Below are 16,390 nucleotides of genomic sequence, written 5' to 3'. Positions count from 1 at the left end.
GTCAGAGTTAGGCAGTTAACTCTGGAACATGTTGTCGGACTACCTTTGACTACCAACAGTCTGAAGAATTCTGAATCAATCAGTCTTTCCGTGTCACAAGGAAAGCCATACAAGAATGGAATGGTGTAGGCAAAGATACAGAAATCCTTTCAGCTGAGAATCTTGCATGTTTTTCACAAACATTCTTAAAAACACAGACCGTTTGCAGTTAAAAGGAAAAGAAGGGTAAAGCCAGATGTGAAGTAGACCCTGTGGTACAGTTAGAGAAAGGATAATGAGCAGAATAGATGGGCCTGGTGGTCTTTAGGTTTAGCAGCTGCTGTGCATACAAATTAAGACACAGAGGCCAGGATTCTCAAAAAAAACCGCATTAAAAAGCGACAGTCTGCTAATGCAGCCGTTTTCATAGCGAACTGAAAAAAGCGAGACATTCTCAAAAAATTGTGCATGAAAATGAGGACAGCGGATAGCAGCAAAGATTCGCTAAATTTGCATGTGCCCATCGCTGGTGATAGCGATGGGCGCATGCAGAGAAAAAACACGTTAAACCCCCCCCCCCCCAACACAACAGAAGGAAAGATGTTCAATCTCTCCCACTGCCAACCAAACAACCCCCCCTCCAGGAGCGGGAGATATGCCGATTCTCTCCCGCTGTCAAGAAGTGCCTGCTGCCACCCAGCCACACGCCCCTCCTGCAGCGGGCAAGATGCTCACTCTCTCCTGCTGCCAAGTGACACCCCTGCCATACAATACCTCCCTCCTGCCTCTGATGCCCCCCCTTACCTCTAAGCACATGACCTAAGGGATGTGGATTTCCTCCTCCCAGCTGGCCTGCATCATCCAAAATGGGCCTTCCCCTCTGTGGTGCATCATGGGAAAACCCGGACAAATGCTGGAGTTTGAAAAGTCGTCCGAACGCCCAGACCTATCCTCTAAAAAGAGGGAATGCCCGGGTAAATCTGAATGTCTGGTCAGGGCATTTAAGCTTAAGGGACACAAATATCCTGCTTCACGGGCTCACAACTTCAGTGACAGGAGCAAGATCTTTTGTTCTCACCACTCTGCTCTTCCTCTTCTGCAGGTTGTGCTGCCTTTTAAAAAACATAAATAACAGGAAATGCCTCTATTTCTTGCTCTGAGTGACAGGGAAGGGTCTCACATTCATAAGGAGATGAGAGACAGAGGAAGGTAGATGAGGCTGGGGAAGGGATATGTACATAGAATGGAAATGGGGCCTACAACGTGGGTATGCATTTTCATGCTCCTTTTAAATATCAATATGCCTACTAGTAATCTGTGCAACAAAAAGGGGTTATTAGACATGAACAATGAGGTTTAGTAAAATAGGGTTTAACTTTATGGTTCATTACAAAAATAACTGGATATCTAAGGCAGTGGTTACAAGGCTCTTGAGCAGGGCTGGAACAGGTCTAGGTAAGCTTTCAGCCCCACTCAATTAATTTTCAAGCCCCTAATCTTCCCCCTACTCCTCGACATCACGCTTTAAAAATTACACGCACACAAATAATGAGGGCAGTTTACAAAAAATATATACCCAGATAAATGGGTATGAAAAACTAACCACCCTTTCTGCAAGTACAATAAAAGTATACATTGATGTTTTTTTTTTAAGTTATGTGTCTGTCATGGTCTATTGTTTTGCTATGACTGTAATTGAACCGCATTAAACAAAGAAATAACGAATGATACCACAAGTGGCAATGAAAACAATTGAGGCAATGAATTTGAATTTAGCACATAACATTTAGAGCATTATATATCTGTGAAATAGCTTTTTCAACACAGGACATGAAAAAGATTTCATGCTCTAAAGGTGAAACACTATGCTGCTGTTCATTTTCCCCTGGTCTGCAGTCCATGACAATAATATATGCCATACAATGAACAAAGATTCACAGTTTATATCTACATCTAACTGGATGCAATATTTAGTCAATACCATTACAGTGGCTTTCAAGAGAAGCAATCTCTTTACAAAAAATGTATCTAAGAGTATCTTATGTTATAGGCAGCTCATTTTTTTTTCCTTAAATGTGTAATTACAGAAATGTGTTGTCAAAGGGTTCTTTGTGAGGGATGCTGGAAGGGGGGGGGGGGAGAAAAAACGATGTACACACCCTAGGATGCACCAGAAAGATGACTGTGCATATACAGAGACCCAGATCTAGCCTGCCGCACCACCGTTTAATCTGATTAAGGCTGGAGACTGAGCTGCTGGGTCTGAATATATTGCTATGTTATAGATTTGTATTCTGATGTGCTCCTCTACGATAATTAAAGGGTACAATGAATTCAACTCACCCCAAATCAAGATTTTGAGCAGGGGTGTCCAACCTTTTGGCTTCCCTGGGCCGCATTGGCCGAAAAAAATGTTTCTGGGGCCGCACAAATGCGCAAACACTGCAGCAAGACACAGGAGGGAACCGGCAAGACGGTAAACACCCGGGAGTAGTAGAGGGAAACACTGCATCGCCTTTGATCGGGGCTGCACAAAATATTTCACGGGGCCGCAGGTTGGACACCCCTGATTTTGAGAAAGTTCTGGTACATAATTAGCATCCATTTATGTGATTAAAAATAATAAAATCCCACTCAGAATCACATAACACATTCTCACTGTAATATTCATGGCACACTTTCTCCGCTGCAGAATCTGGAAATGGATGATGGAAGCAATTTAACATTCTACCACCATGACATCAGCTGAGGAACATAGCAGTACAAGCAGCCAAGGTTCAAATCCTACCGCTGCTTCTTGTAACCTTGGGAAGTCACTTAAACTTCCATTACCTTGGATTCAGATTTAAAAGGCAATTCTACACGGGGAGGGGCCTAAGGCCCTGATTGGCTCAGACACCTAAGGCCCCTCCCAAGTGGGGCTCTTACAAAAGAGTATCCATGTTTCTGACTTCATGGTTGCCACAAGACTAAAGGCCAAGCACTGCAATGTACGTGGACAAACTATCCAACAGGCAATGTACGAGTACATATGTTGCATTTCATTAGCTCTGTTCCGGTTATCGCATTATTCAACAATTGCCTTTTAATTTTTGATTCGCCCTCTGCTTGATTATTGTAACTCCATTTATCTGGGTTTGCCCAAATGTATTTTGCGGTTGTTGCAACTAGCAAAAAATGCTACAGCACATCTTATTGCTCATGCCTCCAAATATGATCACATCACACCGATAATTCATGAGCTTCATTGGTTGCCAAGCGACATGCGGGTTGAGTTTAAAGTTCTCTGCTTGATCTTCAAAGTGCTTCAGTTTATCTGTCCATTGAGAGTTTGTTACAGTGGTATCGTCCTTCGCGTGAGTTACGGTCCTCTGACAAAATTTGTTTGGAAGTTCCGTCATTAGCTGTGGTGCGACTTTTGAGTAATCAAAAGTTAATGTTCTCTGTCCAGGGCCCAATGCTTTGGAATGCCCTTCCTTTATCTTTGCGACAAACTACTATGCTTTTCCATTTTAGAAAAGGGTTGAAGACTCTGCTGTGTGAGTGTTTTTTTGGTTCTAGCTCTGAGAATGTTTGAGTTCTTCTTTTTTATATTTTGTTTGTAATGCTGATTTGTGTTTGTTTTTAGCGTATTTTGTATGTTATCTTGTTCCTCGTCTACATTTGTGGATAGGTGGGTTATAAATAATTTTAAATAAAAATAAATATACATATGGGTAAAATGTGCCACTAATGCTAGCCAGGATTCTGTAACATACGTAGGCATTTTTTTTTTTTAACATATATCTGGAAAGGAAGAGGGGCACACTTGGGAGTGGAGTTTGGGTCAGCAATGGGCAGGCCTTCCAGATAGATTCATACCTTACAGAATATTGTAAGTTTGTGCATGAATATCACAAATACTTATGACAGCCATTAACATGGTATAAGTCTTGGCTGCTATACATTTGGCTTAATGCTTAGAATTGTCATGTATATAGGTGCCAGCTCTGAGGGTGCTTGGGCACCCCTGATATTGATTGAGCAATTGCTCTCAATTTGTCCAAGAAAAGGTCATTTGTAATGGATTTAGCAACCTTGATCATTCTGATAAGTTGGCTTCTAGGGCTGGGCCCTGATGCTCAAAAGGTTTCCGTGCCAGTGAGACTCGTTAAAGCAATCTTACTGGCAGGAAAACCCTCCTCCCGATGCACAAAAGGGTTCTCTGTGGCTGTAACCAATCGTCAAAGCAGCCACCGAGAATTCTATGCTAATGGAATACATGGAGCTCATTAGTATTCTAATGAGAACTTCGTGTAAAACACAGCAAGGAAACGCAATGTTTCTTGTGCAGACTTTAACGGCAAGGTCTCAGCTGTTGCAGCCTTACTTTCCTGTCAGTGCCTGAGCACTGATAGGCTCAAGTACTGACAGGAAAGTAAGGCTTGACAGCTCAGAACACCACACAATTAAAAAAAACAAACCAAAAAAACCAATTCCTCCCTCCCTCTGACCCCCCCCAGCCATCCATAGCCCTGTCCCCCTCCCATGATTCCCTCGATGCCGGGATCACACCACAACCACACCACATCTTTCCCCCGATGCCCTTGAAATATTAAATAAAAATCTATAGAAGGGATGCCTACTCCCTCCTTCCACAGGGTCAGGCACCCTCATACAGGAATACCTGACCCTCCTGATAACCCCCAAACTCTTCTCCATACCTTAAAATTGAAGTTCAGCAGGAGGGATGCCTACTCCCTCCTGCTGGCAGGCCCATCTCTTCAAAATGGCAGACCTTCACCTTCCTGGTACATCCTGGGATGCACTGGAAGAGCTTAGGCCTTGATTGGCGCAAGTGCCTGATTGGCTCAGATGCCGCGGCTTCTGGAAGTCCAGCTGGCTCAGCTGATCAAGGATTCCCCTGCCCCAATCAGCTGAATCGGCTGGTAGGGAGACCAGAGGCTGCTTTTTTTTTTTGGGGGGGAGGGGGCCGCCAGGTGGTGGAGCTGTGCTACCAATTTTTCTTCTGAGCAAGCACTAGGCACAGTTCTTCCCCCTTTTACTGACAATGTTCCACACAAATAGCATACATGCATGCTATTGTGCTGGACATCGCCAGTAAAAAATATTGCTCCCACCATGGTATTTTTTACCGTGGTGTCGGAGCTTTATGCATCCTGCTCTAACCCCTTAGATTGTAATCTCTCTGGGGACAAACACCTCCTATACTTGAATGTAACTCACCTTGAGCTATCTACTGAAAAGGTGTGAGCTAAAGCCAAAAAGACTCTCTCATACTTCGTTCACCCTGTTTTCTCATTTAAATATGCTCCATGTCTTAGGAGTCAGTGCAGAGGGAAATTCAGTGAATGGTCCAAAGAAGTATCTTGAGCTTGGTGTAAAAAACAATGACATATGTGGAAGTTAAACTGAATACTATACAAGACTTATGGAATATTCAAGTGAATATAAAGAGGGAAAAATCATTTGCCTTCATTCCATTTTCTGCAACACTGCACTTCAAGAAGGACCATTTTAACTCTCCACAGCTATGAAGCATCATTCTCCACTAAAGCCATCCTAGCCTATACTAATAGCTCTATATATCCTTGTCTGTCATCTTTCCATGCTTTTTTTTTTTTTTCCAAAAAGATGAAGGGAAAACAAATATTTACAATTTCTATATGATAACCCTGTAGGCTATTTCATGAAAGTTTAATATTTGTGAAGGTTTAATTCATTTCTCTTTTCTGTCCTGTACACTGACCTTTTTGTACTGAAGGGAGGATACAATAGAGGAACAGATGTCTCATGTGCAACCATCAAAGCAGGTGATAGGTCATGCTGATACCCTTTCTCCTTTTACCTGAAGAACCACAGGGATTTAGAAAGAAAAATTATTCTGAAATATTGTGTCTAGTGTTTTCCATTATGTTTCATAGGACCTAATATTTTGCCAGCAGCGCTCAGCGCTTTGCTGATTGCCACAAACATCATGCCTGGAAATTCAATGTCGGGCCATGTCCAGGCTTCAGCATTAAATTTCTGGATGTATGCAAGCAACAAAAACATAGCTTGTTAAGTGTGTTATTACGGAATAACAAGGGATCAAAGTCTGTCCTTATCCCCACCCCATTTCCACAAACTTTGACCCTCATCCCCACCCTGTCCCTGCAAACTACTACTGCTTATCATTTCTTTAGCGCTGCTAGACAAACTCAGCGATGTACAGTACATTAAACATTCAAGAGACAGTCCCTACTCAGTAGAGCTTAGAATCTAATCAAATAGAACAAGTAGGGGGTCAGGGAGTTTCTCAGGCATGGGTGCTTTATAAGCAAGTTGGGGTTAGGAATTAAAAGCAACCTTGAAAAAGTGGGCTTTGACCATGGATTTGAATACTGCTAGGGATGGAGCTCGACATACTGACTCAGTCTGTTCTAGATATATGGTACAGCAAGAAAGAAGGAACGTAGTCTGGAGCTGGCAGTAGGGAAGAAGGGTACAGATAAGAGAGACTTGTCCGATGAAGGGAGTTCCCGGGAAGGAGTATAGGGAAAGATGAGAGGAGAGATATTTAGGAGTTGCAGAGTGAATGCACTTGTATGTCAATAAGAGGAGTTTGAACTGTATGCAGAAATGGATAGGGAGCCTATGAAGTGACTTGAGGAGGGAGGTGAAGATAGTGACTCTGACAGAATATGTAAAGTATAAGCCATCATGCAGCAGAATTTTGAATGGATTGAAGAGGGGTGAGAGTTACGTGGAAGATCTATGAGAAGCAAGTCGCAGTAGTCTAAGGAAGAGGTGATAAGGGTTTTGGTGGTGTGTTCGGGAAGGAGGGGTCAGATTTTGGTGATATTATAGAGAAAGAAATGACAGGTTTTGGCGGTCTGTTGGATTTGTGCAGAGAAAGAGAGAGAGGAGTCAAAGAAGACCCCGAGGTTGAGAGCTGATGAGACAGAGAGGATGAGTGTTATCCGCTGAGATATAGAGTGGAGGGGGGGGAGAGGAGAGGTATGTTTAGGTGGAAGGATAAGTAGCTCGGTCATATTCAGTTTTAAGAGGTGTGGGACATACAGGCAGAATGTTAGACAGACAGGCCTGGATTCAAACCCCCACTAATTCCATCATTTTTGAGAAAAGACAATTGTTCACTTTTTGTATGAATGAAATTGTATATAAATGTAGGGATGAGGTGAGGATGGAAGGGACGGAGTGGGGATGGGGACCTACTTTGTCCTCATGCCATTCTCTATGCGATATTCAGCACTTAACCAGCTATGGGACACCACATAAAGATAGGACTGACTTTTACGTGGGCCTATTTATGTGGTGACCTTGGCTCTTAACCAGTCAAGTACTGATTTTGTCCCCTGAAAAATCCCCCAATTAGCTAGTTTTCACATAGGCGCTGACCGTTGGGATTAAAAGATAAGTGACTGCTTCAGATTTTGCTGGTTTTTGATTTTAGTCTGGTTTTTGACTAGAGCTGGTTCAACGGTTTTGTTTGGCATTGGACACTTATAACAAGTTGTCTCTTAGAGAAATTATTCTGGTCCTCTGAATTTTGGACCGCCAACTATTAAGCAGGTGCACTGAGCATTAATTGAAAAAAGAAAAAAATATATTCACTTTTTGCACTTTAATTTAAATCAAGAGGGTTTTTTAGACCAATGATAATAACCTTTGTCCCCGAGGTGCCCTTGAATCAAGCAATAAGCTTTGGGCACGGGGCAAATGAGGACTTTTCCCCTAGTCAGTAAACACTTTTTGACTTCACAGTTGTTTGTTTGTTTCTGACATCAATCAATGATCTGAAATAATGTCAAAACATAGAATGTCGTTTCTGCAAATTGGCATGTAATGATAACATTCAGTTCAGTTACAGTGGCAAAATAACACTCTGAATTTAGGAAGTTGGTTGGGTGGGCTGAGAACTTTTCAACCCTTCCCCCACATATGCATTTACAAGGTATGAGCGACTGCTAAAGTTGTTTCCAAAAGATAGGCAGTATAAATTCTAACATGTAAAGAAGCACCAGCCCTTTTTAAAGTGGCTTTTGCAAGGGAAACTTTATCAGGTGTTTGAAAGTTCAGAGTTGTTAAAATGCATATGGATTGTGAAAAATTGCAGGCAGACCTAAGGAAATTGGAAGACTGGATGTCCAAGTGGCAGATGAAATTTAATATGGACAAATGCAAAGTGATGCACATTGGGAAGAATAACCCAAATCACAGTTACTGGATGCTAGGGTCCACCTTGTAGGTTAGCGGCCAAGAAAAGGATTTGGGTGTCATCGTAGACAATACGATGAAACCTTCTGCTCAACGTGCGGCAGCGGCTAAAAAAGCATTATTAAAAAAGGGATGGTAAACAAGACTAAGAATGTTATAATGCCCCTGTATCGCTCCATGGTGCGACCTCATCTGGAGTATTGCGTTCAATTCTGGTCTCCTTATCTCAAGAAAAATATAGTGGCCCTAGAAAAGGTTCAAAGAAGAGCGACCAAGATGGTAAAGGGAATGGATGGAACTTCTCTCGTATGAGGAAAGACTAAAACGGTTAGGGCTCTTCAGCTTGGAAAAGGAGATATGATTGAAGTGTACAAAATCCTGAGTGGAGTAGAACGGGTACAAGTGGATCAATTTTTCACTCCGTCTAAAAATTACAAAGACTAGGGGACACTCGATGAAGTTACATGGAAATACTTTTAAAACCAATAGGATGATTTTTTTTTCCCCACTCTGGAACGCATTGCCAGAGTTTGTGGTAAGAGCGGATAGCGTAGCTGGTTTTAAGAAAGGTTTGGACAATTTCCTGGAGGTATAGTCCTTAGTCTGTTTTTGAGAAAGATATGGGGGAAGCCACTGCATGCCCTGGATCGGTAGCATGGAATGTTGCTACTCTTTGGGTTTTGGCCAGGTACTAGTGACCTGGATTGGCCACCGTGAGAACGGGCTACTGGGCTTGATGGACCATTGGTCTGACCCAGTAAGGCTATTCTTATGTTTAAGATAAGGTAAAGATTCTGTAAGACTTGTTTTAGGTGCTAAGCAACAGATTAAAAGAAGTTTGTTATTTTGGATGATGCTAATTCGCCTGAGTGTAAAAAAAAAGTTTTAAAATGATCAGGAACATACCCATGGGGTGCTGCTTACTTAGAGTATTTGAATGCTACCAGTGGACCTCACTGGACATGTAATAATAACACACGTTTGAGACTTCTGAAAGTGAACAAAACATGCAAAAGTTAGCATGAACACCGTACAGTACTTGTTTGCAGGCCAGTTTGTGAATAGTAAAGATGCAGTCTGAACATTTTATGGTGATTCATCCCACCCATACCTTTTTCAGGCCTTGACAAATAAGAATCAGATATTCAGTGTAAGAAATGTATATATCTCCTTTCTTCACAGTAGCTGTTTAACGAGCCCTTGATATTTGCACACATATAGGGCCCTTTTATGAAATCTTAGCATGCGCTAATGGAATTAGTGCAGGCTAAGGAGGAAATTCTATACAGGGTGCCCAAATCTGGGTGCTGAAAAAATTCAGCGCTACACACTATTATATAGTGTAGGGTGCTGTTTATTTGTAGCCTCAGAACTAAGATTTTTTGTGACTTTTATGTTTTTATATTTAAGGCAGCCAAGACCCTATAAGACCCCTGAGGAAGGCATTTCTATTTTGCCAAAACACGGCCCGTGTTGGGTCATTTTTACTGTATGCATTATTTGGTTTCTATCCTGTGGGTCACTTGTGACTGTAGACACCCTTTGTGGATTGTTTTTATGATTATTGTTTTTAAGTTATTTGGAAGTGATAGAAGGTATTGGGGAAGTGGTGGAGAGGAAAACGGTGATGGAATTCAAAAAAAGTGTGGGATAAGCATAGAGCACCTCTAATTAGAAAACGAAGAATGCAAAATTAAATAGCTAAGGCCGGTACTGGACAGACTTGCACGGTCTGTGTCCCATATGTGATGATTTGGTGTAGGACTGGGCTGGGGAGGGCATCAATGGGAACTCCACTAACTTGGAACATGAGGATGTTACTGGCCAGACTTTATGGTAGATATCTTGCAAACAGGATGGTTGGATAGGCTGGAGTGAGCTTGGATGGCAACTTTAGCATTTGGAACCTGGGACAATACCAGGTGGACTTTACAGTCTTTGACCCAGAAATATTAAAGACGAGACAAGTTAATTTAATCATGTATTTTTAATGGGTATACCTAATGGGCAGACTGGATGGACCGCTCAGGTCTTTGTCTGCCATCATTTACTATGTTACCTGGCAGAAACCCAAAGAGTAGCAACATTCCAGAGCTGAGATTGTGATGTCATAATGCCTCATTCCACCAATGCCTAAGAGCCAACCTCAGCAGTGATGTCACAATTGCTTGATTAGATGGTAACTTCAGCATTTTGGAACCTAGGACAATACCAGGTGGACTTTACAGTCTTTGACCCAGAAATATCAAAGACGAGACAAGTTAATTTAATCATGTATTTTTAATGGGTATAACTAATGGGCAGACTGGATGGACCATTCAGGTCTTTATCTGCCGTCATTTACTATGTTACTATGATACATCCAATCTTCTGTTCCACAATCTTTTTTGTTGTTTTGCTGCTTCATTTCCTTTGTGGAACATTTTGGTGCTAGTTAGATTTTGTTGTTTTGGATTCTGTGATTTCATACGCAACTTTTTGGAATGTCCCCGACATGCCCAAGGACACGCCCCCCCTTTTGTCATCTGCACTATGGGAGTTAGGTGCTGTGCCTTACAGAATAGCATGCAGTCAGACGTGCATGCAAATTTTAATGAGTGGTAATAAATATCAACAATTGGTTGTTAGTATCCAATTATTGATGATTCAGATCTCATTATTCATCTCAGAAGCACGCCCAAAGTTGAGCATTCAATTTAAGGTGCCATATATTACATCTGGGGGTAAATGCTAAGAAGCCCATTTTATACCTATAGACTTTTCATCATTTATCGCACGCTAATTCCATTCACATGCAGTAAGCTTTCATGAAAGGGCCCCTTAGTTTCCTGCCAGAATGATTCTGGATTAACCAAATTCAGTGTAATTAGAAGCACAGGGTTCTAGCTTGCTCGATAGCAGTTAATTATGCCAACATTATTTAAAGTACTATTTATTTTATTTGCCAGCTGCCCAGAAAGACCAGTTGAGCAGTAATGGTTGAAACAAACGCATACAAGGGAATGTGTTTTTGTTTTTGTTTTTTGTTTTTTTTTTCACTGCAGTGCAGCGTCCTCGGATCTGAACAATGAAGAAAGAAAAGCTAGTAATTGAATCTCTCAGCATGTTGCAGTCGAGACCTGTAAGCCAGCACTCCAAACACTAACCCTCTATTGTCCTTCATGTAAATATTGTTGGGACTGCAGCCAAAGCCTGGGGAAGTGAACTTCATCCTGGTGGGCAAGAATCTCCAGTGTCAGATACAAAAGCCTGCATAATGAGGCCTCATTTCTAGCCAAAGCTCTACAGCCGTGCTGTCTCCTCCAGTTGACAGAAATTCAGTGTGGCACTGGCCCAACAGTTTACAGATCCCCATCATCAGCCATCAGTGGCATAAGTGTAAGTGACTGCGTGAAGCAGGAGCCAAAAGTGTTTGTTTCACTCATTTCAGGACCTCCAACACTGTTACAGCAACAGCAACACCTGCATGGAATTAATCATAATAAACTGACCCAGAAGGCATTACATTGACTTGTTCTGTATGCTTGTTGCAGATGCACTTAGCTGTAATAAGCCTCATTCAGGACGGTTTTCCACCAGTTTGCACATACTGCACAAACCCTTAGTGAATAAAGTCTGATTGGTTACAGTACTGACAAGACTTTTTCCCCCTCAGATTAGATGGACCGATACCAAGGGCTCCTTTTACGAAGCCGCGTTAGTGGCTTTATCGCACGCACCTTTTTAGCCCGCGCTAACCCCCGCGCTAGCCCCAAAACTGCCGCCTGCTCAAGAGGAGGCGGTAGCAGCTAGTGCAGCCAGCAAACTAGCGCGCGGTATTACGCGCATTAAACCGCTAACGCGGCTTCGTAAAAGGAGCCCCAAGAGTATATTGCAGCATAGTAATCCATCACATTCCCTATTTTTTTTTTGTTGCTCTGTTATCTTGTATTTAATAAGGGTGCGACAATTCCAACGTTGTATTTTTCGGGGCCAGCATGTGCAGAACTTTGCTTTAAAGCAATCTAATTTTATCTTGACAAAGGTCAGCCAGCAGAAGTTCCATTCCTCTATCTAAAATACAGTGCGGCACAGTCTTCAAACACATGCAGTTCAAAAACTCATTTTCAGCCACTTCGGGCTCCTATCCTCGCAGCTGGACTCAACACACCTGCTGGCATCTAACATGGCTCCCTCTAGGTACCTTCTTGAAAGCACATGATTTATGCCTTGGAAAGGTCAGCTTCATATTTTAGCAATATCGACCCATAGGGTATCATTTTAGCACAGATGAGCTTTTGGTTCTCGGTACAAAAATGTTACTTTAACCAACAGAAATATCTGAGAACTCTTGAACTGTGGTCATTTCAGAGTGCTGTTGATTAGGGAAAATACATATTACCATTCTGCTTTGTACATCCTTCCTCTCAACTAATCCACTCTCTCTTCTTCCCACCTCCAAGGACAACCCCAGTGTGACCCCCCTGAAAAACACTTCCACTAGGAGAAAAGTGGGAGGTTTTCAAGGGGTCACTGAAGCTTCAGTCTGTGACTAGCACATACTGGAGAGGGAGGAGATGGAGGGCCTTTTCCTCGATGGGAGGGCTATAAAAGCAGGGTTACCATATTTTGATGAGAGCTGCGGAGGAAGGAGGTTCCAAAATGGCTGAATGCTAGACAGGCTCTCCTACCTCTCCTGTGGAGCCGGCTAATTCCTTGTCTGCTTCCTAACGCCGTGTTTGTTTTCACGGCGTTTTTCTTCTTCTACAATGCCGCACACTAAAAGGAAGGGACTTCTGAGGTTGGTTCCCTCTCAACTCAGAATCTCCATGCCGGCACAATAACAAACCCTCGAGAAGTTCCTTAGCTTTCAACCCCGCCTCGCAGAGAAGAGGGCCCTGCTGTAGGTTCAGACGATACAGCATCCAGCCTCTTAGGGCATGAGATATCACTGTCCCCTTCCCTGTCTAGCGCACCGCCGTGTCTGATGTCAGCACGGGTTGCCCTGGCAGGGGCTCTAGGGGCGGAAGTCGCCGACCTGGAGCTGAGCCTGGAGGGAGGAGCGTCCATGGAGAAGACAATCGAGCAAACAACTTTGGGCCTTGCAGCGAGTTTGCCGTTGCCTTCATCCCCACCGGTGGTAACTTTGGAGACCATTTTGGCAGGTTCTACAGAGGCTCGATGGCAAGTTAACTGAATCGACAGAAGAGGTACTTAGCATTTCAAGGAAAGTAGATAATTTGTCAAAAACTATAGAACTGATCAAACATGACTCTGATGAACAATTAACATTTGTTAAAGTTGAAGTAAAAGATTTAAAGATTTAAAAGATTTAAACAACCCTGGTCAGAGATAAAATTTATGTTCATTCTAAACTGGAACAATTTGAGAAATTTAATAGGAGACTAAATTTACAGGTATTAAATTTCCCAAAATCACCAGCTTTAAATGCCTATGACTACTTTAAAAAATACTTATTAGAGATTCTCAAAATTCCTCAACAAGCTATTCCTCCTTTTAATAAAATATACTATATACTACTAATATGACTAAAGCTGATGAAGAAGGAAATTTGTTGGTACAAAAAGATTTGACTGCAATTTTGGAGGAATCCCTTTCCAATGTAAAGGAAAGGGGGACCCTTTTAGTCTCCTTTGTATTTGAACAAGACTTAAATCATATAATGAAACTTTACTTTCGGAACTCGCATCAGGATTTTTCTGGACAAAGAATCTGGATTTATACGGATGTATCCAAGATAACACAGGACCGCAGAAAAGAATTTCTTTCTATGCGTGAGGAAACAAAAGAACTGGGGGCATCTTATTTATTAGCATACCCCTGCAAATGTTTGGTCTGTTACCTTGGGACTAAGTATACTTTCTTTTTACCATCACAACTGAGAGCCTTTTTGGACCTTAAAAAGATCTCTGGAGATCAGTTGTGATCAGCTGGATTTAAGAAATATGGGGTTGTTAAGCATAGTCAGCTTTCCGCTATTAGTTTTCTTTTAATTTTCTCCATGAAATTTAATGGATCTCCCTGGTAATTTGTGGTCTAAGAAAGACAATAATTTGTATACCACTAATGATGTTATTTTCTTTTTCTTTATATTTTATGTTCTGTATTTCTGAAACAAGCGTATCACTTGCAAAATATTATAAATAAATAAAAATTAAATTTAAATATTCAAAAAAAGCAGGGTTACCATATTTTAGAATGGAGAAACCCAAATGCATGACCCTACCCCATTCCTCCCCCAATTCCATCCCATTCTGCCCCCAGCCACGCCCCCATAAAGCCTCGTCTCTTTTTTCTGAGCTCCAGGCCGCATCTAGAAGGCCTCCAACATGAGCGGATACATGCAACATCATCCGTGCATGCTTGCTGAAGGCCCTCCAGACAGATGTAGCCAGAGCTCCAGCCTTTCCAAAACCCGGACAAACTACCAGGTTTTGGTAAGTCTGTCTGGGAACCTGGACAGTCCTCTAAAAAGAGAACATGTCCGGGTTTTCCAGGACGTCTGGTAACCCTATATAAAAGGGAAAGCAATAGGAATGAGAAGGCTTTTGGTTGTTCCTTCTCCCGCCAAAGCCCAAGACCAAGGGTGACTCTCAATGTAGTTTGGGAGGGAACTAGCAACTATAATGTAAATACTGGAGACAGCACAGCAATTGGAAGTGACACAGGAATATTTAAGTATGGAACCTAGTGTCTGCCTTGCACTTTGCTACCTGTAAATAATTTGGAGACTGTTTTGATCAACTTTCAATAAAGTTCCTATTTCGTTAAGTCATACCTCGGAGCAAGCTGTCTTTTCATCAGGAGAGTAAGGAGCACGAGTGAAGTGAGTGAAAACCCTGGAATTGCCTATCCTCCGGCCTACCAGAGTTACCCAGCCACGGCCTACGCCTAAACTCGAATGTGAATCAGTGAGTAACTGTGACTATCCCTCATGTCGCTGCTGCAAGTAAGACCAAGACTTTTCTCTTTTTCTGAGCCCTTGTGTCAGGCAGCTGACCACACTTCCCCCCCCCTCCCCACAATCCAATGAGCTGGCCAGAGCCCCTGCGCCGTGTGGAGGAGTAGGCAGTGCGGGAAACCAGGGCTACACTAGCATTCTCCTTTACTTAGTCCTAGCCCTAGAATTATTCCCCTCTTTACTCCTTCCAGAAGGGAAGAGTAGCCTAATGGTTAGACCCTCTGCCTCGGCACCCTGAGGTTCTAGGTTCAATCCCAGTGCTGTTCGCTGTGACCCTGCCCAAGTCACCTAACCCTCCTTTGCCTCAGGCACCATAGCTAGACTGTGAGCCCCCCCAGGGTAGATAGGGAAAAACTCTCAGAGTACCTGATTAGTATAAACCACTTAGGACATAAGTGGTATATAAATAAAACAATTCTCCTTTCCTCCTCCACCCCTAGAAATTACTCGTAGCTCCTGGTTTTGTAATCCAGGGTATCTTCTTTCTTTCTTCTCAGCTCAGCTTTGAAAAAATTGTGACTAAGTTTTTGGGCTGGCTCTGACACCCCCCCCCTGCCTCCCTTCTACGTCCCTGGCCCTTACTTGGTGGTTTAGCGGTGACACGAGGCAGGAGCGATCTTCCTATGCTCCTGCCCCGTGCAGAGCTGTCGTCATAATGGCTGCCGTGAGTTCCCTTTGTAGTCTCCACAAGGGGAACTCATGGCAGCCATTTTGATGACGGCTCTGCACGGGGCAGAAAGATCGCTCCTGCCCCGCGTCACCGCTAACCACCAGGTAAGGTCCGGGGAGGTTCAGACAGCATAAAAATAGAAGAAAAATTAGACAAAAAAAAAAATCGTGAATAATTTAATTCGCAAATATGGAAACTGCGAATCCGAAGGGAGAGCTGTAATCCTATAGCAGTGTGGTATTTGAAATTCCCAGTTCTACCTATTGAAATCGGTGCTAAAGACTCTATAGCAAGGGTAGGCAACCATGGGCCTCGATAGCCGCAAACCATTTGCATACCACAAAAGCAGTACGTGCAAATCAATCTCATGCATATGCATTGTGGAAATTATGAAAAACCGACTGGGTGGTGGCCCTCGAAGACAGTGGTTGCCTACCCCTGTTCTATAGCATTGTGATAGTGTTGTTAGAAATCCAGGACTGGCCCTCATCTCACTCTTGGAACTGGGTGACTTGGAAACTCTGTTGTTGATACAGGAGGAGAAAGGAGGAAGAGGGCTA

The 16,390-nt window shown here is 42.8% G+C and overlaps 1 protein-coding gene across 4 annotated transcripts in view; it reads right to left on the bottom strand.

Moving 5' to 3' along the window:
• PCDH19 (protocadherin 19) overlaps window positions 1–16,390 on the bottom strand; it is a 262,819-nt gene that overhangs the window by 25,239 nt on the left and 221,190 nt on the right. Inside the window, exon 5 of one of the 4 annotated variants that reach the window (XR_004539645.1) lies at window positions 5,729–5,827. The exons of the other annotated variants lie outside the window; for them this stretch is intronic. The gene's annotated coding sequence lies outside the window, so the exon portion shown is untranslated. The remainder of the gene's footprint in view (window positions 1–5,728; window positions 5,828–16,390) is intronic. 4 annotated transcript variants of the gene reach the window in all.

The sequence above is a fragment of the Geotrypetes seraphini genome, chromosome 5, assembly GCF_902459505.1.
Source record: "Geotrypetes seraphini chromosome 5, aGeoSer1.1, whole genome shotgun sequence".
In the NCBI taxonomy this organism is placed as follows: Eukaryota; Metazoa; Chordata; class Amphibia; order Gymnophiona; family Dermophiidae; genus Geotrypetes; species Geotrypetes seraphini.
This window is presented reverse-complemented; position numbering and strand designations above follow the sequence as displayed.